General features: G+C 45.7%; 1 long non-coding RNA gene and 1 pseudogene across 3 annotated transcripts in view; one reads left to right on the forward strand and one right to left on the reverse strand.

Moving 5' to 3' along the window:
• LOC139274091 (zinc finger protein 585A-like) overlaps window positions 1–27,970 on the reverse strand; it is a 104,545-nt pseudogene that overhangs the window by 48,180 nt on the left and 28,395 nt on the right.
• Window positions 1–27,970, forward strand: part of LOC139273558 (uncharacterized) — a 37,844-nt gene that overhangs the window by 6,383 nt on the left and 3,491 nt on the right. For 2 of the 3 annotated variants that reach the window (XR_011595195.1, XR_011595194.1), the window contains exons 1-5: window positions 11,547–11,632; window positions 12,415–12,501; window positions 14,407–14,521; window positions 16,905–16,988; window positions 26,746–27,783. This is a non-coding gene — a long non-coding RNA (uncharacterized lncRNA). Of the gene's footprint in view, window positions 1–11,546; window positions 11,633–12,414; window positions 12,502–14,406; window positions 14,522–16,904; window positions 16,989–26,745; window positions 27,784–27,970 lie in introns of those variants that run through there. The other variant, XR_011595196.1, reaches the window with a different exon arrangement.

Genomic DNA, 27,970 nt, shown 5'->3' on the forward strand with positions numbered 1-27,970 from the left:
CCGTCTGTTACAGACAGATTGACAGTGAATGAGAATTTAATTTTGATTGTAACAGCCTGGAATTAGTAAGGGAAATATGGAATAAAATAAAAGGAAGTAAAACCGTTTGTAAACCTTTGGCTAATGGTGCATTTATTAACATAATCCGCACTTAAAAAAATTATTGGCGGTGTTTTTGAAATTAAAAATTGTTCGAGGTGTGACTGTTGAGGACCGGAATTTCCGCCCTCGTTTCATTGGTGGTCTCAACAGACAATGGGTAAGGCGAGAGATTAACATTCAGCGGCGATTTCAGTAAAGAATCATCATGACTGGAGGAGGTAAAGGAGGCAAAAGATTGGGTAAAGGCAGAGCCAAAGTGCTCCGTAATAACATCCAGGGCATCACCAAACCAGCCATCCGCCGCCTGGCTCGCCGTGGCGGTGTCAAGCGGATCTCGGGCCTGATCTACGAGGAGACCCGCGGGGTGCTGAAGGTTTTCCTGGAGAATGCGATCAGGGATGCGGTCACCGACACTGAACACGCCAAGCGCAAGACGGTCACTGCCATGGATCTGGTGTACGCTCTGAAACAGAGCCGCACTCTCTATGGATTCGGCGGCTGAATAACGTGACCCTTTCTCCCAAACACAACACAAAGGCTCTTCTCAGAGCCACCCACCTCCTCACAGAGAGAGCAGTGACCTGGGGAACGGGGGCGAGATAGTTGATTTACATTTTGTTCTGTATAGATATGTTTTTTGCCAAGATCTATATTGTGGTGTTAGGTGTTTTAAATCAGCATATACACGATGGACAGAATGTCCTTTTAGTCTTCAAATCATAGACATTTACGGGGCATTCCAGATGAAGGTAATACTGAAAAAACTAATGTAGTTAGAACATAAGAACATAAGAACATAAGAACATAAAAACATAAAAACATAAAAACATAAAAACATAAAAACATAAAAACATAAAAACATAAAAACATAAAAACATAAAAACATAAAAACATAAAAACATAAAAACATAAAAACATAAAAACATAAGAAATAGGAGCAAATGTAGGCCATACGGCCCCTCGAGCCTGCTCCGCCATTTAATACGATCATGGACTCGGGTCTACTTCCCTGCCCTATATTCACTTATTCCCTTATCATTAAGAAACTGTCTGTTTCTGTCTTAAATTTATTCAATGTCCCAGCTCTCTGAGGCAGCGAATTCCACAGATTCACAATCCTCAGAAGAAATTTCTCCTCATCTCAGTTTTAAATGGGCGACCTCTTATTTTAAGATTAAGCCCTCTAGTTCTAGTTTCCCCTAGCAGTGGAAACATCCTCTCTGCATCCACCTTGTTAAGCCCCCTCATAATCTTATATGTTTCGAAAAGATCACCTCTTATTCTTCTGAATTCCAATGAGTAGAGGCCCAACCTACTCAACCTTTCCTCAAGTCAACCCCCTCATTCCGGAATCAACCGTGTGAAACTTCTCTGAACTGCCTCCAAAGCAAGTATATCCTTTTGTAAATATGGAAACCAAAACTGCATGCAGTATTCCAGGTGTGGCCTAACCAATACCCTGTACAACTGTAGCAAGACTTCCCTGCTTTTATATTCCATCCCCTTTGCAATAAAGGCCAGATTCCATTGGCCTTCCTGATCACTTGCTGTACCTGCATAGTAACCTTTTGTGTTTCATGCACAAGTACCCCCAGGTCCCGCTGCACTGCAGCACCTTGCAATCTTTCACCATTGAAGTAATAACTTGCACTTTGGCAGAAAAAAATCAAAGAGCATGACCTCACACTTTCCAATATTATACTCCATCTGCTAAATCCTTGTTCACTCACTTATGTCCTTTTGCAGAATTTTTGTGTCCTCCTCACCCATTGCTTTTCCTCCCATCTTTGTATCGTCAGCAAACTTGGCTGCGTTACACTCGGTTCCTTCTTCCAAGTCGTTAATATCGATCATAAATAGTTGGAGTTCTAGCACTGATCCCTGTGGCATCCCATTGGTTACTGATTGCCAACCTGGGAATGAACCATTTATCCCCACTCTCTGGTTTCTGTTTGTTAGCCAATCCTCTATCCATGCTAATATATTACCCCCAACCCCGTGAACTTTTATCTTGTGCAGTCAGTAACCTTTTATGTGGCACCTTGTCAAATGCGTTCTGGAAGTCCAAATACACCACATCGACTGCTTCCCCATTATCCACCCTGTTTGAGACATCCTCAAAGAATTCCAGCAAATTTGTCAAACATGACTTCCCCTTCATAAATCCATGCTGTTACATCCATGTTACAGCAGTGACAGATAAGAAAGGTGTTGAATTAAACGATGGGAGGAAGGCAGCATCAGGGCGGAAGGACAGTGAGGGTCCCTTGCCCTCATAGAAGGACTCCCAAGTCCTGATCAGAAGTGACCCTCAGGCAATCTCGGTTACAAACCGGTCAATGTCTCGAACATGTAAAAATGTAGATCGACATACACAGCTGTTCAGATTATTGAATGTATATATAGAAAAAAACGTGAATGAACCTTCCTCATAAGTCCGGCCGTCATTAACCATTTTTGCTTGAGAGCAGAATAGAAACATAAAGAACAGAGTATAAATCGGGAGGGGATGTAATTGATGACCTAATTTAAGAATTTGAGATTGTGGCGAGCAATAAATCTGATTGGATGTTTAAAGATACCAATCAGAGAGATACAGAACAATGGAAATTGACAACGCGGCCAATGAACCAATCACAGTCATTGCCTTCACCCATCCCTCATTAGCATAAGGTTGTGGGCGGAGTGTGAGGCTGCCTATATAATGCGAGCCCGGAGCAAAATTTCCTTCATATCTGTACCTGACTGAACAAGACGATGCCTGAGGAAAAGAAACCAGTTTCGAAAAAGGGTGCCAAGAAAGTCATCAAGAAAACACCACCGAAGGGTGGCAAGAAGCGCCGAAAGTCGAGGAAGGAAAGTTACTCCATCTACATCTACAAAGTGATGAAGCAGGTTCACCCCGACACCGGCATCTCCTCCAAGGCCATGGGCATCATGAACTCGTTTGTGAACGATATTTTCGAGCGCATCGCGGGTGAGGCTTCACGCCTGGCCCATTACAACAAGCGCCGCACCATCAGCTCCCGGGAGATCCAGACCGCCGTGCGCCTGCTGCTGCCCGGGGAGCTGGCCAAGCACGCCGTGTCGGAAGGGACAAAGGCGGTGACCAAGTACACCAGCTCCAAGTAAAACTCCACGTTGTCCTGACAACAAACCCCAAACACAACGGCTCTTTTAAGAGCCACCCACAACATCATTGAAAGAGTTGCACAAATACATCACCCTTTAGACTGAATTTACTGTAATTATTTCCCGAACAATTGTGTTTGAGAACCTTTGTAGTTCCAGCTGTAGATTTAGTTTTGAATTCTCATAAGCAGCTTCACTGACCGGCTTGAACTTGGTGTCACTGGAATTTCCTGCAGTGAATAAACTACAAACACGGTCCCTGGTCGCTTTCCCTTTGTTCTCAGACCCGTTCATTTACAGCGCCTGCCGACGTATTTATTTTTGGGGGGCGGGGAGACTCCGATTTCAGTCACATTCTCACTCAAGCCCTTTTCACGAGTTTTTTTATTCCGTTGCGCTCAGTCCGTTTATTAACCCGGGACTCTCCGCAGTGTAACAACCCAGAATGGGAGTTTGAACAGGGGCAGTTTGAACACCCTGTCCCTCTTCTCTTTTTACAGAAGGACTCTCAGTTCTGGTCTCACTCCCACAGCAGCTCCTGTGAAAAGAAGTTCACTTTTACAAAGATGGAGCTGGAATGTGTCCCGTTACAGAATTAGTGGGGACTGAGTCCCGCCCGTTACAGACAGTTTGAAACTGAAGCCGAATTTAATCCTGATTGTAACAGGCTGGAATTTGCATGGGGAACATGGAATAAGACAAAAGGAAACAAAGTGTTTTGAAGTATTTGGCTAATGGTGAAGTTACTAACATAATCCGCAATTTTAACAATTTTTGGCGGGATTTTTGAATTTAAAAAATCGTTAGGTTCTGGCTGTTGGGAACCAGTAATTTCCGCCCTCCTTTCATTGGTGGACTAGACAGACTGTGATTGGTCATCGGAAACAGCCAATGAAATCCACGACAGAGTGACCAATCACAAGTTCGCTCCCTGCATCCCTCCAGAAGCTATAAGAAGGGCAGATGTGGGAGGAGTTTCTCATTCTTTGTCTGAACTTGTGGATCGTGGAAATGTCTGGAAGAGGAAAAACCGGTGGTAAAGCTCGCGCCAAGGCCAAGTCTCGCTCCTCCCGGGCCGGACTGCAGTTCCCTGTGGGCCGTGTTCACAGGCTCCTGCGAAAGGGGAACTACGCTGAGCGTGTGGGTGCCGGAGCCCCGGTCTATATGGCTGCTGTGCTCGAGTATCTGACCGCTGAAATCCTGGAGCTCGCCGGCAATGCGGCCCGCGACAACAAGAAGACCCGCATCATCCCCAGACACCTGCAGCTGGCCATCCGCAACGACGAGGAACTCAACAAGCTGCTGGGAAAGGTGACCATCGCTCAGGGCGGGGTGCTGCCGAATATCCAGGCTGTGCTGCTGCCCAAGAAAACCACCACTTCGTCCAAGACCAAGTAAAGCGGACAAGATTTCATCTAATAACCCAAAGGCTCTTTTCAGAGCCACCCACAGTATCTGTGAAAGGGCTGCTTACTGTCTTAATGGAGTCAGAGACCTTTAATTCATGTACCGATAGATTAATCTGTTTTAGACCTGTAAACATAGAAAATAGGTGCAGGAGTAGGCCCTTCGAGCCTGCACCACCATTCAATAAGATCATAGCTGATTATTCCCTCAGTACCCCTTTTCTGCTCTCTCTCAATATCCCTTTAGCCATAAGGGCCACATCTAACTCCCTCTTGAATATATCTAACGAACTGGCATCAACAACTCTGCGGTAGGGAATTCCACAGGTTAACAACTCTGAGTGAATAAGCTTCTCATCTCAGTCCTAAATGGCTTACCCCTTATCCGTACGCGGGAGTTTTCAGTTCCCGGTCTCTGCATTACGGTTCTCTGCTCACACATACACTCTTCCCGTTAACAGCGAATAATTGAACTACAATTGTCACTCAACAATTGTATAAATACCGCCACCGGTTCTTTAAATATTCTTTAATCTGTCTGAAAACGAGAGTCGGCGATGATGAATTAATGTAGTAATAAAAGGGCCTAGTTTAATTCTGGTCTGGTTTGAGATAGTTTGAATGCTGATTTTGTTTTCGGGAGCTCTGGCCGTTCCCGGGTTATGTATTTCTCTGCTAACCCAGTCAGTTTCGACCGCACTGCATCAGCGAGCGATGTACACATACAGGACCCAGGTCCATTGCAGTGCTTCCCAGATCTGCCTGCCCCCATTCTCCGGCAACACCGAATGGGGAAATTGTGCTCTGCCCCGGGGAACTTGGGGTCAGAGCGACGCAAAGCCGATGTCAGTTTCTGAAAATATTAAAGGGCTCATCAGTTAATCGTCAATAACTCCCATGTGAACCGAGCTGGTATATAAATACACGATCAGTAATCAGTCCCACACCCTCTGCCCGTCCCTACAGTGGGTTAATGAACAACACGAAGCTTTGGTTACAAGAGATCGCAGCTCTTTCCTTTACTGATTTGGTGGCTCTGAAAAGAGCCGTTGTTGCACTTGGTGCTGAAGCTCCGAGTCGGGGCAGGGGGAGTCTAGGCGCGCTCCCCGCGGATGCGGCGGGCCAACTGGATGTCTTTGGGCATGATGGTAACTCGCTTGGCGTGGATGGCGCACAGGTTGGTGTCCTCAAAGAGTCCCACCAGGTAAGCCTCACTGGCCTCCTGCAGGGCCATGACGGCCGAGCTCTGGAAGCGCAGGTCGGTCTTGAAGTCCTGAGCGATCTCCCGCACCAGGCGCTGGAAGGGCAGTTTGCGGATCAGCAGCTCGGTGGATTTCTGGTAGCGGCGGATCTCCCTCAGAGCCACGGTGCCGGGTCTGTAGCGATGAGGCTTCTTCACTCCGCCCGTGGCCGGAGCGCTCTTCCGGGCCGCTTTGGTCGCCAGCTGTTTGCGAGGAGCTTTCCCTCCGGTGGATTTGCGCGCTGTCTGCTTGGTCCTGGCCATTTTCTGAACGGATCTCAACACAATCTGGGACACAGGGACTGGTAATGCAGAGCCTCCTCTTGTGCCTCCTTTTAAAGTGTGTGAGGGTCCGCCCCGGGGCTGTGATTGGCTGCAGCCCGACCGCCAATCAAGTTTGAACCAAGCACCAATAGTGAAAATGAAGGGCGGAGAATACTGGATCCTGATTGGCTGAACTGAAACTGACAGTTGGTCAATTTCAAAAAGCCCGCCGATTTCAGAATATCAACCAACAGAGATTAAATAAAATCTAATTTCCCGCCAGCAATTTAAGAATCCCGCTCTTTATAACGGCGATTGTGCCCCATTATAAGTCACCAATCCCATTCTGCCACATTCCGGTTTGAATTCTGTTCCATTCCCTGATCGGTCTGTACCGGGCGGGAATAAATCCCCGGTCACTGCTTCTTGAAAACATAAAGTCCCGCATCGATCCCGCCAGTGCCGTCCCATTTAACCGATTCTCACAGAAACCTCACATGACAGGAATTATCTGTGTGGGGAGACTGTAATGTCTGGGACTGTGTATCCTGCCCAGTAATTGTGACTGTCAGCCGGAGTTTTTGATCTCTCATATTTACAATAGTTGTAAAATATTTAATAATTCCCATATTCCTACAGCGACTACACTCCAAAAGTACTTCATTGGTCTTGTTCATTGGATGTGTTCGGGAGGGAGTTGGATGTGGTCCTTGCGGCTGAGGGGGGGGCGGGGGTCGGGAAGTGGAGGTGCTGGAGTGGGTGATCAGCTGCGATCTTGTTGAATGGCGGTGCAGGCTCGAAGGGCCGAATGGCCTATTCTACACCTGCACCTATTTTCTGTTTCTGTCTTGAGACGTTCGGTGGTCGTGAAAGGCGCTATATAAATCCAAACCTTTCTTTCCATTAATTAAACAGCCGAAGCCATTTCCCAACCCAAATGTCCGCGCTCCGATCCCCAGGTCGCTGCTCTCTCTGTGAACCGGTGGGTGGCTCTTAAAAGAGCCTTTGTGTTGTGTTTGGGGAAAAGGGTCGAGTTATTCAGCCGCCGAATCCATAGAGAGTGCGGCCCTGCCTTTTCAGAGCGTACACCACATCCATAGCAGTGACCGTCTTGCGTTTGGCGTGCTCAGTGTAGGTGACTGCATCCCTGATCACATTCTCCAGGAAAACCTTCAGCACCCCGCGGGTCTCCTCGTAGATCAGGCCTGAGATCCGCTTGACACCGCCACGGCGAGCCAGGCGGCGGATGGCTGGTTTGGTGATGCCCTGGATGTTATCACGGAGCACTTTACGGTGCCGCTTAGCTCCACCTTTACCCAATCCTTTGCCTCCTTTCCCTCGACCAGACATGATAATGACTCTTCAGTTAAACTGCCGCTGAATGAGAAGTGAATTGCTGCCGGCTCCTTTTTATAGAGCCGGAGCCGACCTGACTGAGAAAGCGCAGAGTGAGAGAGACGGGAAGGGGAGGAGACAGAGTCAAGATTGACAGACAGAGCAGAGAGCGGCCTCTGATCTTCCAGCTCCGCCTCCAGCTTTCTGCAGCCGCCAATTTCAAACCGTTTTCCGACAATAGAACCGAAACAGACTCGGAATTTATATTCAAGACTTCCAGGAACCTGAAGCTTTTAAATAAAGTCCCGTTACAATTAACAATCGCGAATATTCCCGCCGATATACAGCCCCTTCCCTGTCAATCTCAGACCTTGTTCCATCTCCCCACGCTTCCTCTCACAGACGGGTTCAGCAGTTTACAAACACCTTATTCCAGCTGATTTGGAGAATGTGGTGTTTGGGGTTTGAGTTGTGAGGCGGGGTATCTCCGCCAGTATCACCGTCTCACAGACTCTCCCCCTGAATCTGTGAAATGACAATGAGCAGGAACTGAGACTGGAGCCGAACACATCCCCAGTTACAGTGAGGCCCGGGCCGGACATCCCATTCGCTGTGTTTTATTGCAGACACTGGGGGAGGGGTGAGTGCAGCCAATGTCAGCGAGTCACCAGGGATCCTGGCTTCATGTTCAATGATTTTTGTCTGAAATCTGAGCCCGGCCCCGGGACAGGGATCATTTGATTCGGGGATCAACTCTTTTCTGAGAGGCGTGGGTGGCTCTGAGAAGAGCCTTTGGGTTCAGATGTTTACAAGTTGCACTTTGTATTTACTTTTTGAGCGCTGCTTTCTTGGGTTTTGCTGATTTGGCCTTGGCCCTCGGTTTTTCCACCTTTTTGGCCACCTTCACCTTTGCGCCCGAGGTCTTCTTGGGGCTCTTGGGCTTCGCCGCTGCCGCCTTCTCCCAGCCGCCGCTTTCGCTGTCTTTTTTACTGTTGGCGCCTTCTTGGTGCTCGTTTTCTTGGCCGGAGATTTCTTGGCTGCTGGTTTCTTGTCTGGAGATTTCTTGGCTGCTGGTTTCTTGGCTGGAGATTTCTTGGCTGCTGGTTTCTTGGCTGGAGATTTCTTGGCTGCTGGTTTCTTGGCTGGAGATTTCTTGGCTGCTGGTTTCTTCACCTTCCTTCCCACTTTCCCCTGGTTTTCCTTCTTAGCGACTTTGAAGGAGCCCGAGGCGCCCGTGCCCTTGGTCTGCACCAGGAAGCCATTTGTCACATTCCTCTTGATACTGAACCTGATCTGGGACCCGCGCTTCTCCACATCCACGCCTTTGGCCGCCAGAGCCTTCTTTATCGCGGCCAGGGACATTCCCTTGCGATCGCTGCCATCGGCCACAACCTTGAGGATCTGTTCGCCCAACGTGGGGCCGGCTGACTTGGAGCGGGGAGCCGCCTTCTTCTTCTTGCGGGGGGCCTTGGTTTGAGCGGCGGCGGCAGTCAGTCATATCGGCGGCTCTGTGGAAAATCTCTGACAGCCAGAGCTCGGTCAGAAATGAAACGGGAGGCGGCGGCACAGAGCAACTTAAAGGTAGCGAGCGGACGGGGCGGAGACATCCTGCTGTCAGCTCCCCGCACCTCCAGCCTCTCTGTGTTTCTCTCTCCTCATTAACTGTCCGATTCCAATTCAACCCGGGCCCTCCAGATTCCCAGACTGGCCTCTTTCTGTCCCGAACACCGGGATGTTTGTTGTCGAGAAAGCTTCCTCCGAACTGAAGGCAGCAATTTGGATTTAAACCCGTTTCATTGCTGCACTGATCGCGCTCTCTCACCCGATCGCGGACATTTTCTCTGTTTTTCGATTGAAATTTAAAATCACATCAAACTTGACGTTTAATTCCCACTTTAGACCTGAGCAGGGGAGCAGGGCGATCCTGTGACAGGGAAATCTTTGAATTTTACACAAGAGGGACTCTGGAATCCGGCAATGAGACGGACCCACAAACACAGTGACATTAGTCTCACCCGGCCGCCCCTTTAACACACTCTCACTCATACAATGTTCACATCTGCACATTCACAGCACAAACTATCCCAGATTTACAGCTCCCAGCACAGGGTTTCCTCTCCGCTCGGCCTGTGCTGCCGATTCTCGGGGTTAGTTGTAGTTTCCCAGCTCAGTAAGTGTTAAACACACTGAGGCCGGCGTTCCTCAGTGTCTGTTCCCCAGATTCAGGGGCAGAAGCCAATCACAGCAGTGGCTGGCTTAACCCATATATGCTGTTAAGTTATTACATTGTTCGCACGCAGAAATATGTTTGATTAACGTGAAAATAGAAATTATGAGTTCACCGCCCCTCCACCCTCTCTTTGTCTCTCTCTCTCCTCCGAAAATGAGGGACATATAACAGTAACTGGTGAACTATCCATACCATGCTCACCACCCAGAGATGGCTATCAGAGGGAGCGACAGAGAGACAGACACAGAATCAGTCTTAAACTCCCGAACTGTGTATCCATATTACGCTCAATAATAGTGTCACACATTCATGTACAGCACACCGAAAGAGAGAGAGACAGACACATTATCAGTCTTACACTTGGTATCAGTGTCTCCATATAACGCTCAGTAACAGTGCCACACCGTCATGTATAGCAACAGAGAGAGAAACAGAAACAGTATCATAGAAACATAGAAAATAGGTGCAGGAGTCGGCCATTCGGCCCTTCAAGCCTGCACCACCATTCAATATGATCATGGCTAATCATGCAAACTCAGTACCCCATTCCTGCTTTCTCTCCATACCCCTTGATCCCTTTCGCCGTAAGGGCCATATCTAACTCCCTTTTGAATATATCTAACGAACTGGCCTCAACAACTTTCTGTGGTAGAAAATTCCACAGGTTCACAATTCTCTGAGTGAAGAGGTTTCTCCTCATCTCGGTCCTAAATGGCTTACCCCTTATCCTTAGACTGTGACCCCTGGTTCTGGACAACCCCAACATCGGGAACATTCTTCCTGCATCTAACCTGTCCAATCCCGTCAGAATTTTATATGTTTCTATGAGATCCCCTCTCATTATTCTAAATTCCAGAGAATATAAGTCTATTCTATCCAGTCAGTGTGTCAGTCCTGCCATCCCGGGAATCAGTCTGGTGAACCTTTGCTGCACTCCTTCAATAGCAAGAATGTCCTTCCTCAGATTAGAAGACCAAAACTGTACACAATATTCAAGGTGTGACCTCACCAAGGCCCTGTACAACTGCAGTAAGACCTCCCTGCTCCTATTGTGTTGTACTCATAAGTGTTTCCACATCACGCGAAATAACAGAATCCCGCCTTCACAGACAGTACAAGAGAAAGGGGAAAGCGACAGAGAGAGAAAAGTGGGCTGAGAGAGAGAGACAGGGGAGTGCGAGGCAGGACGGTGAGACACAGAAACATGCACAGTATCAGTTCTAGACTGACCTGTGAGGTCCGGTTTTATCCTGAAAGATCCCATTAAAGAGACAGAAGATGCAGTCCCCTCTCTCACTGATATTGTACCACAGACAGACACATTATTAATCCCACACTGCGGGACAGTGTCAGAGAGTGAGAGAAACAAGGTCCCATATTTAACCTTCGCTTGCCTGTTGTACTCTCTGCAATCTTGCAGCTCAGGGCCGTTCGGTATTACTCTCAGTGACCGAATGTTTCACTCTGATTAAACTAAACTGGGACAGTTTCTGTCAGATATTAACTCCTGCACAGTTCCAGCAAACACTCCTACTCCCCCGTCCCTCCGATGTTTCTGCAGGATTGCTTTGTGAGGACAGGCTCACGAAGAGAAAAAACCCTGCACGGAATGATCCCAAATTGAGCATCTCAAAGGGGCAAGGCCCCCATCTTTAAACATTCTCTGCCCTTGCCCCCCAGGCCCAGTTCCTTTGCTCAGATTCTGATAAAAGTAAATCGAGAAAAGTGCACTTTGCTTTTTGAAGGCTGAATTATTGCAGAGTTGCGCATGCGCGAATAAGCCCCGCCCCTCGAGTCGATTTCCAGTGAGCAGAAGAGCGCATGCGCCCTCCCCTCCCCCAGCCCTGCCTGTAAGCGCCATTCACTCAGTGAGCGGAAGAAGATGGTTTAAACAGCCGGGAATGGAGACACCGCGGCCCCGGGGTAAGGCAGCGAGCAGTAGCCTCCTTACAGCAGCACATCGCTTTGGGAACGTGTCCGCAGATGGGCTCAGAGATCGGCACTGAGTCCGGGGGAAGTTCAAGGGGAGTCGGGGTCTGTGTGTAACAGGCGGAGTGGAGCAAGAACTGGTCTCAGTGCGTGGAGTGAGTGGGGGAAGGGAGAGGCCATTCTCGGGCTGTGTGTGGACAGCGTGTGTCCCGATTAAGGGAGACAGAATGGGAAGGATCTGCTGTTGACAATCATTGCTGCTTTCTCTCTCCAAACCAGTAGTGAACGTTCCTGCTTTAGTTCCAGTCTCACCGTGTTTGTTGTCATTGGACAGCGAGCAGTGGAAGCAGAGCCGGACACTGAGGATTTATACAAGGAGCATCTATTGCAGGCACCGGGTGAGAAATGTGAAGGACATGTTTTAAACAGCGGCTCTTTGTTTCTGGTTGAACGGTTAGTGCCCTGGGAGAGGAGAGCAGCAATCTGAGCTGTGTAAAAGTCCGTGCTCCATCGGGTCGTCCCATTCCTGAAACAGGGCAGGGGTTGGGTTGTGTCTGGATGTCAGTAAATTGCTGTAAATCTGCCCAACACACCTGGTGTGCAGAAGCCGAGTGCTGCAGTACTGGAGTGGAGTCAGACACTGACATTGTTTGTCTCGCTGGCTTCCATTTGTGAATGTTCATAATGAATATTAATTGAACGATTACATTCATCACTTTTAGTCTTTTCTACCTCTCCTATTCTTGAATGATCAGAGATACCTTCTCCTCCTACAGGCATGGAATTGAAGGAACTGGAACAAATGTGAAGTTTCCTCCACCTGAGACATAAGGAACAGTGCAACCAGCTCCTTCACACACACAGTAGGTACCGATCACAGACAGGTTATCCAAATTAAACATTTTTGTGGTGCTGAATGGCCTCCTCCTATTCCTGTGTAACAGGCCCGAGGGGGCTGATGGCCACCTCCTGTTCCTAAATTAACAGACTGGAGATACTGAGTGGCCTTCTCCTGTTCCTAATGTAATAAACACGAGGGTGTTAATGGCCTCCTCCTGTCCATATGTAACAAACTCTAGGGGCAGATTGACCTTCCCCCTGTACCTATGTATCGGGCTAGAATGGGATGAATGGCCTCCTTTAGTTCTTATGTAACAGGTTCCAGGGGCTGAATAGCCACTTCTATTCCTGTGTAACAGACTCCAGGGGCTGAATAGCCTCCTCCAGTTCCTATGTAACAAGTTCGAGGGGTTGAATGCCCTCCTCCTGTTCCCATGAAACAATCCCATGGGGATGATTGTCCTTGTCCTATTCCTATTCCTAATGTGACAGACTCGGCAGGCATAATTGCGTCATCCTATTGCTTTTTAACTCCAGTTGCTGAATGGCCCTCTCCAGTTCCTAATGTAATCCGCTCGAGGAGCTGAATAGCCTCCTCCAGTTCCTAATGTAATAGGCTCGAGGAGCTGAATGGCCCTCTCCTGCTCCCATGTCACAGGATCAAAGGGCTGAATGGCCTGCTCATGATCCTAATTTAACATGCTCGGGGGGCTGAATGTCCTCCCCCAGTTCCTATACAACATGCTCGGGGGGCTGAATGTCCTCCCCCAGTTCCTATACAACATGCTCGAGGGGCTGACTGTCCTCCCCAGTTCCTATGTAACATTCAGGAGAGGCTGAATGGACTCTTCCAATTCCTCTGTAACAGGCTCGAGGGGCTGAATGGCCACCTCCTGTTCCTGGTTAACAGTTCCGAGGGGTGGAATTGGCCTACTCCTGTTCCTATGTAACAGACCCGAGGGACTGAGTGGTCTTCTCCTGTTCCTAATGTAAGAAGCTCGAGGGAATGAAAAACGTCCTGCTGTTCCCATGTCACACAATCAAAGGCTGAGTGGTCTGCTCTTTTCTAATGTTAGAGAGGCTGAATTTCCTCTTCCCACGTAACAGAATGGAAGGGCTGAATGGCATCCTCCTGATCCAATCTAATAGGCTCGAGGGGAAGAATCCTGTTCCTGTCTAACAACTCTAGGTGCTGAACAGCCACCTCCTGTTCCTGTGTAATGTTAGGTGGGATGAGTGGCCTCCTCCAGTTGCATTATAAGATGTGCGACTGGCTTATTGGCCTCTTCCAGTTCCTATAACATTCTCGGGGGGCTGAATGGCCTCCTCCAGTTCCTACGTAACATGCTTGAGGGTCTGAATAGCCTCCTCCTATTCTGATGTAAAAGGTTCCAGAGGATGGATGACCTCCTCTATTCCTGTGTAACAGTATCCAGTCGATGCATTGCCTCCACCAATTCCTTTATAGCAAGGCTAAGGTGCTGAATGCCCACCTCCTGTACCTATGCAACAATCTTGAGGGATTGAATGGCTGCCTGTTCATTTGTAACAGGTTGGAGGGGCTGAATGGCGTCCATCTATTCCTGTAAAGCAGATTCCAAGGCTGAACGGTCAACTCCAGTTTCTAATGTAACAGAGTCGAGGGGCAGAATAGCTCACTGTTCCTATGTAACAGGGACTGAATGGCCTCCCCCTGTTCCTTTTGTAACAGGCTCGAAGGGATGATTTGCCTCCAGGTTCCATGTGCTCCTCAAATTCCCAGATCCAGGGACTGTTCTTCCCTGTTGTTTTGGAAATAGCATCGGGCAGTAAACAGGAGCTCAATGCTTCTTGCCCACCAGCTCTCTGATCGGGCTCCTCGCGCTGATTATGTTTTCTCATCTCGCTCAAACGTCCCCAAATGTTGCTTTCTTTTCCATCACCTCTAGAGTTATTAGTCAAGTTTGCTTCGAGCAAATCGTGATCTCACCAGTAATAGCACTTTCCCGATGGTTATCCACGAGGCTGCTTCTGACAATTTCTTCTGCGTAAATGTTAACCACTGTAAGTAACTGAAAAGCTTAATTTCTACAGCAACAACAAACACTTGCATTTATGACAGATACAGAGTGAATCCCACACTCACGCACTGTACCACAGACTGTCAGATACAGAATAAATCCCACACTCACTCACTGTACCACAGACTGACAGATACAGAGTGAATCCCACACTCACTCACTGTACCCCTGACAAATATGGTTTATATAATGTATTAATAGCTCGTCTCTACTCCAAATATTTTTGAATCACATTTGTCCACTATAATGTTAAAAACTGTTGTCTGTTGGGGCTGTCTCTGATCTGTAAATTTCACAGATATAGGATAAAACACACTCTCACATACCAGAAACTGACCGGTACAGAATAAAAGCAACACACAGATACAGAAACTGACAGATACAGAATAAATCCCACACTCACATACCAGAAACTGACAGGTACAGAGGAAACACACACTCGCTTACCCCAGATTGAGAGATACGTAATGAATCCCACATTCACATAGCACAAACTGACATATAAAGGTAAAAATCCACACTCAGATACTAGAAACTGACACCCCACACATCTACCACAAACTGACAGGTACAGAAAAAAAACACAATCGCATCCCAGAAACTGAGAGGTACATATTAATTCCTACACTCACATAGCAGTAGCTGAAATAAAACCCACATTCACATAGCAGAAACTAACAGGTATAGAATAAAACCCACACTCACATATCAGAAACTGATGTACACAATAAAACCCATACTCACATCTCAGAAATTGACAGGTACAGAATAAACCCCATACTCGCATATCAAAACTTGACAGGTACATGATAAATCTCAAATCACATAGCAGATACTGACAGGTACAGAATAAATCTCACCTTCACCGCCAAATCTGACAGGTACAGAATAAAATACACACTCAGATAATAGAAACAGAGAGGTACAAAATAAATCCCACGTTCACATAGCAGAAACTGACAGGTACAATATGGAACCCACACCCACGTATCTGAACAATAATATGCAAGTAAAACCCATACTCGCCTATCGGAAACTGACAGGGTAACATACACACCAGAGACTACGGAATGAGTAGAATAGTTTAGGCACTCTTACCCCAGTGTCAGGCTCACACAATCGTTGTTTCAGTAATTCGGATGATAACTAACATGTTCTCAATGTGGCCCATTTAATTAGTGATAAAAGCAACTTGCGAAACAATCCCATTTTTGCTAATTTAATTTGAGACAAAAAGATGGTCTGAGCGTGTGCTAAATACATGCTGCTCCTCTCCTCCCCACACAGTGTTTAAACCGACGGGAAGGGCCCAGGCGAGCTCCCCTCCTCCAGCTCTGTCAGCGGCTGCCGTTTCCTCTGTGCTGGGCTGATGATCGTTGAACACATCAGGGAGCGGAGATATCCCGGGCCCGAGTAAGGGAGCAAACAGTAGCCTCCTTACAGCAGCTCATCGCATTGGGACTGTGTCCACAGATGGGCTTTGAGTCGGGGTAAATTCAGCGGCTGTTGGGGGCTGTCTGTAAGAGGCAGAATGGAGCAGGAACTAGCTCTGGAACATGGAGTGAATCGGGGAAGGGGGAGGCCATTCTTGGGCTGTGTGTGTACAGTGTAAGGTAACAGAGAAAGTAAATCACCTCGCTCTTTCAAATCATTGCTGCTTTCTTTCCCCAAATCAGTAATGAATGTTCCTGATTCAGTTCCAATCTCAGTGCTTGTTGTTCTTGGACATTGAACAGTGGAAACACAGCCTGAGAGTGAGGATGTGAGGAGTGTCACAAAGTGCATCTATTGCAGGCACCAGAAGAGGACTGTGATAGGAGACATTTCAAAAATGGGTTATTTTGTTTTGGTGCGTTGAATTCTCAGAACCGTGTTGCTGGTGATCGAGAGATACATTGTCGTTCCCTCAGATACATCAGGATCCGGTCACTGTGACATTCTGTTAATGACACAGGCCCTCAACTTGGATTCAATAGACTGAGAACAATTGTTGTACAGCCTAGGTACCTGTGATTATATTCCAGGAAGGAATTCAGAATTTTACAGGTAGCCTCATGGGAGTGGGAGATATAAACCTGGACTGTGCCAATCGGGTGGTCCCATTCATGGACCAGTGCTGGGTTTGGGTTGTGTCTGGATGCTGATAACTTACTATAGAACCATCCTACACACCTGGTGTGGGGAATCTGAGTGCCGCTGCACTGCAGTGAGATCAGGCAATGACACTGTTTGTATCACGGATTCCTCTCTCCAGATACTTTACTTTATTACAAACAAACGCATTGTAATAAATAACTTTATTTTTATATTCTCTCCATATTCTGTCCATATCATAACTAATAGTGTTCTCCTATTATTATTCTCAGCAAAATACATCAAGCCAGAATAAATGTGGTCTTTCCTCAACCCGGAACACAAGGAACAGTGCAGACAGCTCCTTCTCACCCACAGTAAGTACATTATCACTCTCCGTGCGCAGAGACACAGAACTGACTTCAATCATATTGTCACAGGCACCAGAAGCTGTCAGTCCCACAGTGATCTAAATTTCCAGAGTTATATTATGAATCCCACAGTCACTTGGAGTAGTACAATAATATGTTATTTCAAAATCCAATCATATCGCACTGAAAGGCAGATCCAATTTCACTCCCTTACTCTCACCCACGATCAGTTAGACACTGACACGGTGTCAATCCACACTGGTGTCTGTACACTGACTCTCAAACCCAACAGCTAACTTACAAGAGCAGAGAAACGGAGGTAATGGACTGAACCAAACCTCCTCCTGAGACAGTCATCGATAATCTCAAACTATCATCCGCCTACAGCAGGTAGAGACGGAACCAAATCCAACACTCACACAGAGCAAGAATAGCTCAATACAAGAGACTGTCAATTACATAATGAATCTCACACTCTCACACATCACCAGTCTAACAGATACATAATCAATCCCACACTTACACATCACCAGTCTAACAGATACATAATCAATCCCACACTTCCACATCACCAGTCTAACAGATACATAATCAATCCCACACTCACACACATCACCAGTCTAACAGATACATAATCAATCCCACACTCTCACACATCACCAGTCTAACAGATACATAATCAATCCCACACTCACAAACAATACCAGAGACTGAGAGAAACATAATGATTCATACACTCAGACACATTGAATGACAGATTGAGAGAGAATCACAATCACTTCCAGTACCTGAGATTGACTGACTGACAATGAAACCCACATTCCCATACCAGGCCCTTACAGCTACAGACAAATTCTCACACTCACATTCCAGAGACAGATAGTTAGTGAACTCCACAGTCATTCACCAGAAACTGACAAGTACAGAAAAAACATTCCAGAGACTGATAGATACAGAGTAATACCCACACTCACATGCCAAAGACTGAGAAATACAGACTAAAAACCACACTCCCATAACAGAAACTTACAGGTGCTGATTAAAACCCTTACTCAAATATCAGAAACAGATAGATACAGAATAAAACCCACACTCACTTCCCAGAGATGGACTGATACAGAATAAAACACACAGTCACATATCAGAGAGTGACAGGTAGAGAGTAAAATCAACATTCACCTGAAAGTGACTGACTGATTCAATGTCAAACCCACAATACCACAGCTGTACCAGACACTTAAAGGCACAGAATGAAATCAACATTCATATAGTCATTGACAGGTACAGAAAACATACACACATTAACATACCAGTGACAGACAGGTAGAATGTGGTAAACTCCACACTCACATAACAGAAACTGTGATGTATAGAATATAACTGCACTCATAACAGAAACAGACAGGTACAGATAAAAAGTGCCACACACTCACACAAGAGACTGACAGGTACAGAGTGAAATCTACATTCACACACTTGAATAAAACACACGTTCACATAACATGCAACTGACAGGAGGAAAACCCACATACACATCCCAGAGACTTACATTCACAGAATAATACTCACACTCACATACCATAGACTGATGGATACAAAATAAAACTCACACTCACGTACAAGAAACTGACAGGTACAGATTAAAGCCCACATTACCTGAAATTGATTGAGAGTAAAACCCACACTTGCCTACCAGAGATTGAAATTTACAGATAAAATCCACACCTATACCAAAAACTGAAAGGTCAAGAGTGAAAAGCACACTCGCACACCAGTAACTGACAGATACAGATTACAACCTACACTCACATATCAAACGCTGAAAAATAAAGAGTAAAACCGCGCTCACAAAGAAAATCAACACTCAAATACCAAAAATTGACAGTGCCAGAGGAAAACCCACAATCGCAGAGTAGAACCAGACATGGACAGATTAAAATGCACACTCACATTTCAGAAACCGATGGGTACAGAATACAGCTTACATTCACATAACAGAAACTGACTGGGATAGAGGAATCACAAACTAACATACCAGAGACTGACGAGAATAGAGTGAAATCCACACACACACCAAAAACTGTTATATACAGAGAAAAATTCACACTCACATACCAGAGACTGAGAGATAGCGTGTAAAACCCACACTCGCATATCAGAAAATGACAAGGACTGTGTAAACGCAACACTTGCATACCAGAGAATGAAAGATACAGAATGAACCCCACACTCACTTACCAGTAATTGACAGGCACAGAGTGAAAACCTCTCTTCCATACCATAAACTTACAGATATAAAGGAAAAGCCATACTCGCTAACCAGAGATTGACAGATACAGAATAAATACTACACTCACTGGTGGGCAAAGTCTATAGCTACACTGTTAATCAAGAAATAATGGAGGCTTGTAAAAAAGGAACGGGAATAATCATGGGCAATTTTAATCTTCATATTGATTGAACAAATCAAATAGGCCAAGGTAGCCTTGAGGAAGAATTCATCGTGTGTATCTGGGATAGTTTACTTGAACAGTACTTTGTGGAACCATTCAGGGAGCAGGCTATCTTAGATCTGGTACTGTGTAATGGGAACATAAGAACATAAGAAATAGGAATAGGCTATTTGGCCCCTCGAACCTGCTCTGCCATTTAGTAAGAACGTGGCTGGTCTGATCATGGACTCACCTCCACTTCCCTGCCCGCTCCTCATAACCCTTTATTCCCTTATCGCTCGAATATCTGTCCATCTCCGCCTTAAATACATTCATTGGCCCAGCCACCACAGATCTCTGGGGCAGAGAATTGCACAGATTTACAACCACCTGAGAGAATAAATTTCTCCTCATCTCAGTTTTAAATGGGCGACCCCTTATTCTGAGACTATGTCCCCTAGTTCTAGTTTCACCTTATGTGTGGAAATATCCTCATTGCATCCACCTTGTCAAGCCCCCTCATTATCTTATATGTTTCAATAAGACCACCTCTCATTCTTCTGAACTCCAATGAGTATTGGCCCAACCTACTCAACCTCTCTTCATAAGTCAACCCCTTCATCTCCGGAATCAACCTCGTGAACCTTCTCTGAACAGCCTCCAATGCAAGTATATCCTTTCTTAAATACGGAGACCAAAACTGTATGCAGTACTCCAGGTGTGGCCTCACCAATACCCTGTACAGTTGTAGCAGGACTTCTCTGCTTTTATTCTCTATCCCCCCTTGCAATAAAGGCCAACATTCCATTTGCCTTCCTGGTTACTTGCTGTACCTGCATACTAACTTTTTGTGTTTCATGCACAAGGATGCTCAGGTCCCTCTGTACTGCAGCACTTTGCAATTTTGCTCCATTTAAATAATAATTTGCTTTTTAATTCTTTCTGCCAAAGTGGACAACCTCACACTTTTCCACATTATACTCCATCTGCCAAATGTTTGCCCACTCACTTAGCCTGTCTATATCCCCTGCAGATTTTGGGTGTCCTCCTCACAACTTGCTTTCCCACCCATCTTTGTATCATCAGCAAACTTGGCTACATTACACTTGGTCCCTTCATCCAAATCATTAGTATAGATTGTAAATAGTTGAGGTCCCAGCAACGATCCCTGTGGCACCCCACTAGTTACTGTTTGCCATCTGGAAAATGACCTATTTATCCCGACTCTCTGTTTTCTGTTAGTTAGCCAATCCTCTAGCCATATTACCCTCAACCCTGCGAACTTTTCTCTTGTGCAGTCACCTTTTATGTGGCACCTTATAGAATGCCTTTTGGAAATCCAAATACACCACATCCACTGGTTCCCCTTTATCCACTCTGCTCATTACATCCTCAAAGAACTCCAGTAAATTTGTCAAACATGATTTCCCTTTCGTAAAAACATGCTGACTCTGCTTGACTGAATTATGCTTTTCCAAATGTCCTGTGACAGATGTTAGGCTAACTCGTCTTGTAACACTGTTGTGAATCACCTTGGGACGTTGGACTACATTAAAGGTGCTATATCAATAAAAGTTATTCTTATTATTGTTATTAATAAAGGAAAGCTGCAGGTTTGTTTGCCGCCACCGAGATTCATCAAGATGTAGAGCGCATGCGTGGCCATCTTTGCAAAACAGCAAAGTGTGGGCGGGGCTACACGGTCCCAGTGAACCCAGCCAGAGTCAGCACCTTCAGGGGAGGGAGAGGGGAACCAGTGAGTGCAGAACTGAACCCAGACAGAGTCAGCACCTTCAGGGGAGGAGAGGGAGGGGAACCAGTGAGTGTAGAACTGAACCCTGACAGAGTCAGCACCTTCAGGGGAGGGAGAGGGGAACCAATGAGTGTAGAACTGAACCCAGCCAGAGTCAGCACCTTCAGGGGAGGAGAGGGAGGGGAACCAGAGAGTGTAGAACTGAACCCAGACAGAGTTGGTGATGAAAACTGGTAGTGGAGGATACGGTGTCTTCAGACGTGCGATGTGTTTGAATTTCAGCACAGGGAGGACGGAGAGTGTATGGGATGAGGATTTACAGCTTTGGAGGAACAAGAGAGGCAAGAATGTTCCATGGATTCTACAATTGTCTGTTCTGAATGTGTCCTGTACTTGCAGTAATGGTTTCTGTAAACTCCTTTCCAGGGTATTAGAAGGGCAGGATTTGCAGACTGGAAACTCAAACCAAACTTCGCATCAAGTTCTGACCGAATCACTCGATCCTCAGTGTCGAGGAAATATTTAGCTTAAATTAACTCAGGCGGAGACTTTCAGAAGTGCACTTCGAGAGAATTTATTTTTAAAAAGCGAGATATATCTTGGAGAGCCTGCTTGGACCGTACCAAGGCAAAACTCTGCTGTACAAGCAAATTGTCCCTATCTTTATACAGAAATTGAATACAGAAATAGAAAATGATCTTATTCATTAGTCCCGCGAGTACAAAGGTCGTCTCGGAAGGTACACACTCTATCTGTCCTTGCATAGTTTCTCTCTGTTCACAGTCTGATAATCAGAATAAAAGGAGACTCCCTTTTAATACCAGATGGTCATTTAATTGCATCTCTAAGTTTCAAGGCTAAAAAAGCGTGGCTATTTTTCTAGTCCTATTATTTCTTTAAGCATAACAAAAACAGAATTTAACCCTTCCCTTTTCCATAAGCCATAGATTCATAGATTCTTTCTTCCACAATTCCCTCCTTGTTGATCTTTTTATTTTTTAGATCAACACAATTTCTCTTCTTGAGCAAAAGTGGGTGTATACCCTTCAGGATAGGGTCGCATTTGGAGATATTCGTCTTCATCAACCTTTTCCTCTAAGCGACTTAACCTTCCTTTCATGTATATACCTTTTCTTTCTATTTCGGAGAGCATGCCTATTACTTGACTAATTACATTTTTTAATTTTATCCACATTCCGCAAAGGATTATTAATAATACAAGCATAACCACACCTACGATTACTATGGGGTGTATAGAAAGCTTCAGTACTGCTGTAATCCTTCATCCCAGGCATTTCTGATTTTTATATCTTCCCCTACCAGTCCTCCGACGGCCTGGATTTTATTTTGTAGGGTCTCGATATCCATGGAGTTCAATGCTCCTATTCCTGCTCCCACTCCACCTAACACAGTCTCTAATACATCCCGTTTCTTTCTTTGGGGTCTTTCTTTTTCAAAAGATACCTTAACACTGGTTGTGTGGCAACCACCTTCTTTCTTTGGGGGATATTTAATTCGTATTGTTAGATTTAATACACCTGGGGATCTTACCACTGGGATGCAAGTGGTCAGTATCCTTTTTAGGTGTCCCGGGTCTCGGTCTTCTGGGTGGCCGGATTCTTTTACTGACCATTTTACCACAAATGGGTCTCCTCCATTCACCGGGGTGTTATTCATGCACAACATCCGCTGCCCTTCTACCACCATACTTGTATATGAATAACGGAGGAAGTCTTTTCTCTCGTCCGGCCCTCCTATGTACCCCCATCTCTTGTTTTTCCCCGTGCTGTGGGTACACTTCATCCACACATCGGCCTGGTATTCTATGAACAACTGATACCCTTTCCCCATTATAAACTGGAACTCCCCTCTTTCTTCCTTCATTCCACATGCCTCACATCGTGCCGTAAAATTCCCTACCTTACAACTTTCCCTTCCATACTCTTCCTTCTTTTAGGACTTCTTCCTCCTGCCGGGAGTTCCCTGTCGCTAAAATGATCAGTATACCTAACGTCCATTTATAATTTTTCCAAGAGTCCCTTCCCATCTTCCCTTTCTTGTTTGTTTCTATACCACTCTTGAAATAAGTCATTACAATAAAAACACGTCCACACGATAGTAACAGTGACCCAAATAATAAAGGCCCAAACTGGCACACAAATGAGCTCTGACATCCGTCCGTGAATTTTGGGCAATATTTTCAAGTCCAAATATTTAATATAAGAGCAGGTACAGTTCTTCAGCGAGAAGATGGCTGTTTTCTTAGTCGGGCGACCGTAGTATGTCCTGGTTCAATGCCTTTTCCTTCGGCTGTAATTCGTCGGGGAAATAATATTTACAGCGGGTTGCATGCACCCAGTTCGGGTGCTTTTCCAACTTCAAAGTGGTTCGTGTTGTGAGAATTATCTGATACGGTCCTTTCCACCTAGGAGAAAAGGATTCTTTATTTAATGTTTTTACTAACACTTGATCTCCAGGTCTGAAAGGGTGCATATTTCCTTCCGACGGGGGCACCTGTGTCTGCTTTATTTGTTCATGCAGACTTCTTGCTATTTCACACATGGCCTGAGCATACTTTAGTGATTTTTCATCATTCCAAATTAATGCTATTTTTTCATCTGCCAGTGGTGGTTTTACGCCAGTAGGCATTGGTCTTCCCAATAAGGCTTCATGTGGTGTGAAATCAGTGTTTCGGTTTTTCTGGTTTCTCATTGTATACAATACTAATGGTAAGGCTTCTGGCCACTTCAGTCCAGTCTCCTGACATACCTTGGTAAGGGTAGATTTTATTATCCCATTTACTCTTTCTACCATTCCCGAGGACTGTGGCTGATATGGCATATGTAACTTCCACTGGAACCCTAACGCTTCTGCAAGGTTTTGCACTATTTTTCCGGTGAAATGGGTTCCCCTGTCACTGTTGATTCCCATAGGTATCCCATATCTTGGTACTATTTCTTTAAATAGAATTTTTACTACTGTTCGGGCATTTTCAAAGGGCATACTTGGTTGGGGTAGATGATCATATCCAGCAGGTTTTTTACCTCTGTTATTTTGTTGACAAATTTGGCATGTTCTAGCAACTTTCTCAATTACTACTGTTATTCCTGGTGCATACCACTGTGCATTAATAGCATGTATCATCCCTCCTTTGCCCATGTGAGCCTGACCGTGTGCTAGGCGAGACAGGGGCAAAAAGTTCGCCCATCAGGGTGATACCAAATGTCATTTTTTAGAAAACAACCCTGGTTTTCCCAAGTTCTTCCTTCCTGCATGGTAACTTGTTGTTGGGCTGTTTTAAGTTGTTGGATGTCAAGTACCTATGGAGGGGAAACTGAGACTGCTTGAAGGCAGTCTGCCTGTGCCGAAGCGGCCTGTTTGGCTGCTTTGTCAGCTCTCCTATTTCCTACTGATACTTCATCCTCACCGGTTGTGTGAGCTGCACATTAGATAATGGCTACCTTACTTGGCAACTGAATGGCGTCTAATAGATTAAGCACCAGTTGAGAGTGCTTAATATGCTTTCCACCAGAGGTGATAAAGCCTCTTTTTTTCCACAGTTGTCCAAAATCATGGACCACACCGAATGCATATCTAGAATCAGTATAGATATTAGCAGTATGATCTTTAGCTATTATACAAGCTCTAGTGAGGGCAAACAATTCAGCAGCCTGAGCCGAGGTTCCGGGAGGTAGGGCGAATGCTTCAACAGTTTCGTGGGAATTTACAATAGCATAGCCTTCCAAAAACAAATCATCCGACGGCCTATGTGATGATCCATCCGTACAGAGAATAAGATCAGGATTGTCCATGGGCTCTGTGAGCAAATCTGGTCTTGGTAAGGTGGCTACTTCCACCGTTAACAGACAATCATGCTGGTCTGGATCCTCTACTTCTTTAGTAGGGAGTAAGGTGGCTGGGTTCACTACCGGTGCACGTCGAAAGGTATAGTTAGGGTGTGACAGCAGTAATACTTCATAACCTGTTCTTCGAGACGCTGTAAAGTGTTGTGTGGCAGCTGAATTCAAAAGTAATAACACAGCATGGGCTGTAATGACAGTACATGGATGATCCAAAACAATAGGTACCGACTTTTCCACCATGACCGCAGTAGCAGCTACAGCACGTAGACATGCTGGCATTCCCCTTACTACTGGAGGCAGCAAAACCGAATAATAAGCAACTGGTCTATTTCCCCCACCATGTTCTTGGGTTAGTACTGCTGTTGCAAATCCTTCTTTCTCATTCACATACATCTGAAAAGGTTTACCATAATTCGGAAGTCCCAACGCCGGAGCATTAGTAATGGCTTTCTTTAACTGTTTAAATGCCTCCTCTCTCTCTGGGGTCCACTCCACCTTGGGTGGGGCATCATTTAGGGCAGCTGTTCTTAGGACTGCATCCCATTCTCGATAATTGTCTGAATTCTTTCTGGTCCTAGCTGCCTCTGCCCTTTAGATATGTGAAAACCCAGGTACTGGACTTGAGTCTGACAAAATTGTAACTTTTGTAACGACACTCGGTGCCCTCTTTCACATAGGTGCTGTAACAGTTTCAGGGAATCTTGCATGCATCTGTATCCGTGGCTAGAAGCCACAAGCAAATCGTCCGCATACTGCAGCAGTACAGACTGGTCTGATAATGAACAGTCTTCGAGGTCTCTTTTTACTGCTGCTGCATATACTGCGGGGCTTTCGGTGTATCCTTGGGGCAACCTGGTCCATGTGTACTGCTGCTTCTTGTGGGTGAAAGCAAACAGATACTGACTTTCTTGATTTAACGGGATAGAGAAAAAAGCTGAACACAGGTCTATTACAGTAAAGACAGTTGCTGTTGGTGGTATAGCAGATAGTATAATGTTGGTGTCCGGTACCACAGGGGTGATAGGGACTACTATCTTATTAATAGCTCTCAGATCTTGCACAAATCTCCATTCATTCGGCCTATTAACCTTTGGTATGGGCAGTATCGGAGTGTTACACGGGCTCTGTGTCTTTTCTAAAACTCCTTGTTCCAACAATGCAGAAATGACTGGCTCTATCCCATCTTCTGCCTCTGGAGGCAGTCTGTACTGCCTAATGCTTGGTAACACGGCGTTCTTTATCAATTGTACCCGATGGGGTACTGCAGAATGTACTTGCCCAACATGATTCTTATGCTTTGCCCAAAGTTCAGGAGATACTTGATTCAATGCCATTGGCAGCTTAGGGCTTGGTTGTAATTGCCTTTGAAATGTATGATATTTGTCATTCTCATTACTAATTTTGATGGTTTTGTTGGTTTAATCTCTTGTTACTAACATACATTGCACTATTTCTTTAAACATGATAATTGGTTCAAACATTTCCTTTATCAGGTCTTTGGCTCAATTGAGCCCTGTCAATAATCTTTGGTTGGGGATAGGATTAGTGTTTAGTGGCTGGGGTTAAGGATGGGTTTTGAGGCTGGTGTCAGAAGCTGGGGTTCGGGTTACAATGTTAGGCTTATGAGATAGTGATTAGAATTACAAACCACTATTAACAACGCCCGTGTCACTAGATGCCTTCTTTTTCATTTGTTGTTTTTTAACCTCATACAGGTAAATCGCAAAACAACCTTATGAATTGTTCATTCAAGGAATCTTCGTTCTGGCCTGAGTCCGATCTGCTGCCTTCTTTCACACCTCTATATTTCCCACAGAAAAGACATCAGGGACAGGAGGGGAAATAATGTTTTATAGAATCCAGAATTGTCTGTTCTGAATTTCTATCCTGTATTTAAAGTAACAACTTTTGTAACCACCATTTCCAGGGTATTAGAAGGGGAGGATCTGCAGCAGGGAAGCTCAAAACAAACATTACGTCAAAATTTGACAGATTCAACCTGAAGAATCAATAGTGTAAATGTGGGGACTGGATCCGGATTCAGTTGCCCGTCTGAGGTGATAACACATCAGGGAGAGGCCGTTTATCAGCTGAGTGTGGAAAGAGATTCACTCGCTCATCTCACCAAATGACACTCTGGCATGTTCATAATGAGCAGAATCCATTCACTGCTCTGTACGTGGAAAACGATGCAATCGACTACACCCATTTACTGACACACCAACAGAGTCACACCGGGAAGAGACCGTTTAGATATTTCACATGTGGAAAGGTAGTCACTCCGTTGTCCCAACTGTTTACACTCCAGATTATCCACATTGAGAACATTTGCTTTAAATGTGAGAAAAACTTTCAAAGTTCAAAGCAGCTGATGCACGATCACCGCACTGATACTGGAGAGAAGCTGTTTCAATACCCACTGTATGGAAATAAATTCACCCCACCTGCTGATACGCTAGTGGCTGTAGGGGTTATTAATCACATCCAGAACTGACCCGTGGCAGAGTGCCCGTTCATTTGGGGTTTTTTGTGTATGATTTATTAATTTTCACTCAATCAGATCACAGAAAATCAATCCCCATTCACTAACTGGGGTTTTCAATGGCGGGACTGTGACCCAGCATAGCCCGCGGGGGAGAATGTACCCTATTCGCACTGCACAGGCACAGGACCAGGTGGTTTTTGGAGCATGCACTGTGTCACTTTGATCAGAGCCGGACGAAGAATGGAAACGGGAAGAGCCGGAGACGCAGGTGAGTAGCTCACACGGCGGGTATGCTTCATGAAGACCTGGTATAGGCCGCAAACCCTGACGAAGAACTTCCAGGTCCCGCGTTAGCAGCTCCGGGGATTTATTCCTGGTGACAGGCCCAAGCTGACGGCCGCCAGCTTTGTAAAGCACAGCGGAAGGTTTCTGCACCACCATCGTGATGCACTGAG

The sequence above is a fragment of the Pristiophorus japonicus genome, chromosome 9 (genome assembly GCF_044704955.1).
Source record: "Pristiophorus japonicus isolate sPriJap1 chromosome 9, sPriJap1.hap1, whole genome shotgun sequence".
NCBI classification, from domain to species: domain Eukaryota; kingdom Metazoa; phylum Chordata; class Chondrichthyes; family Pristiophoridae; genus Pristiophorus; species Pristiophorus japonicus.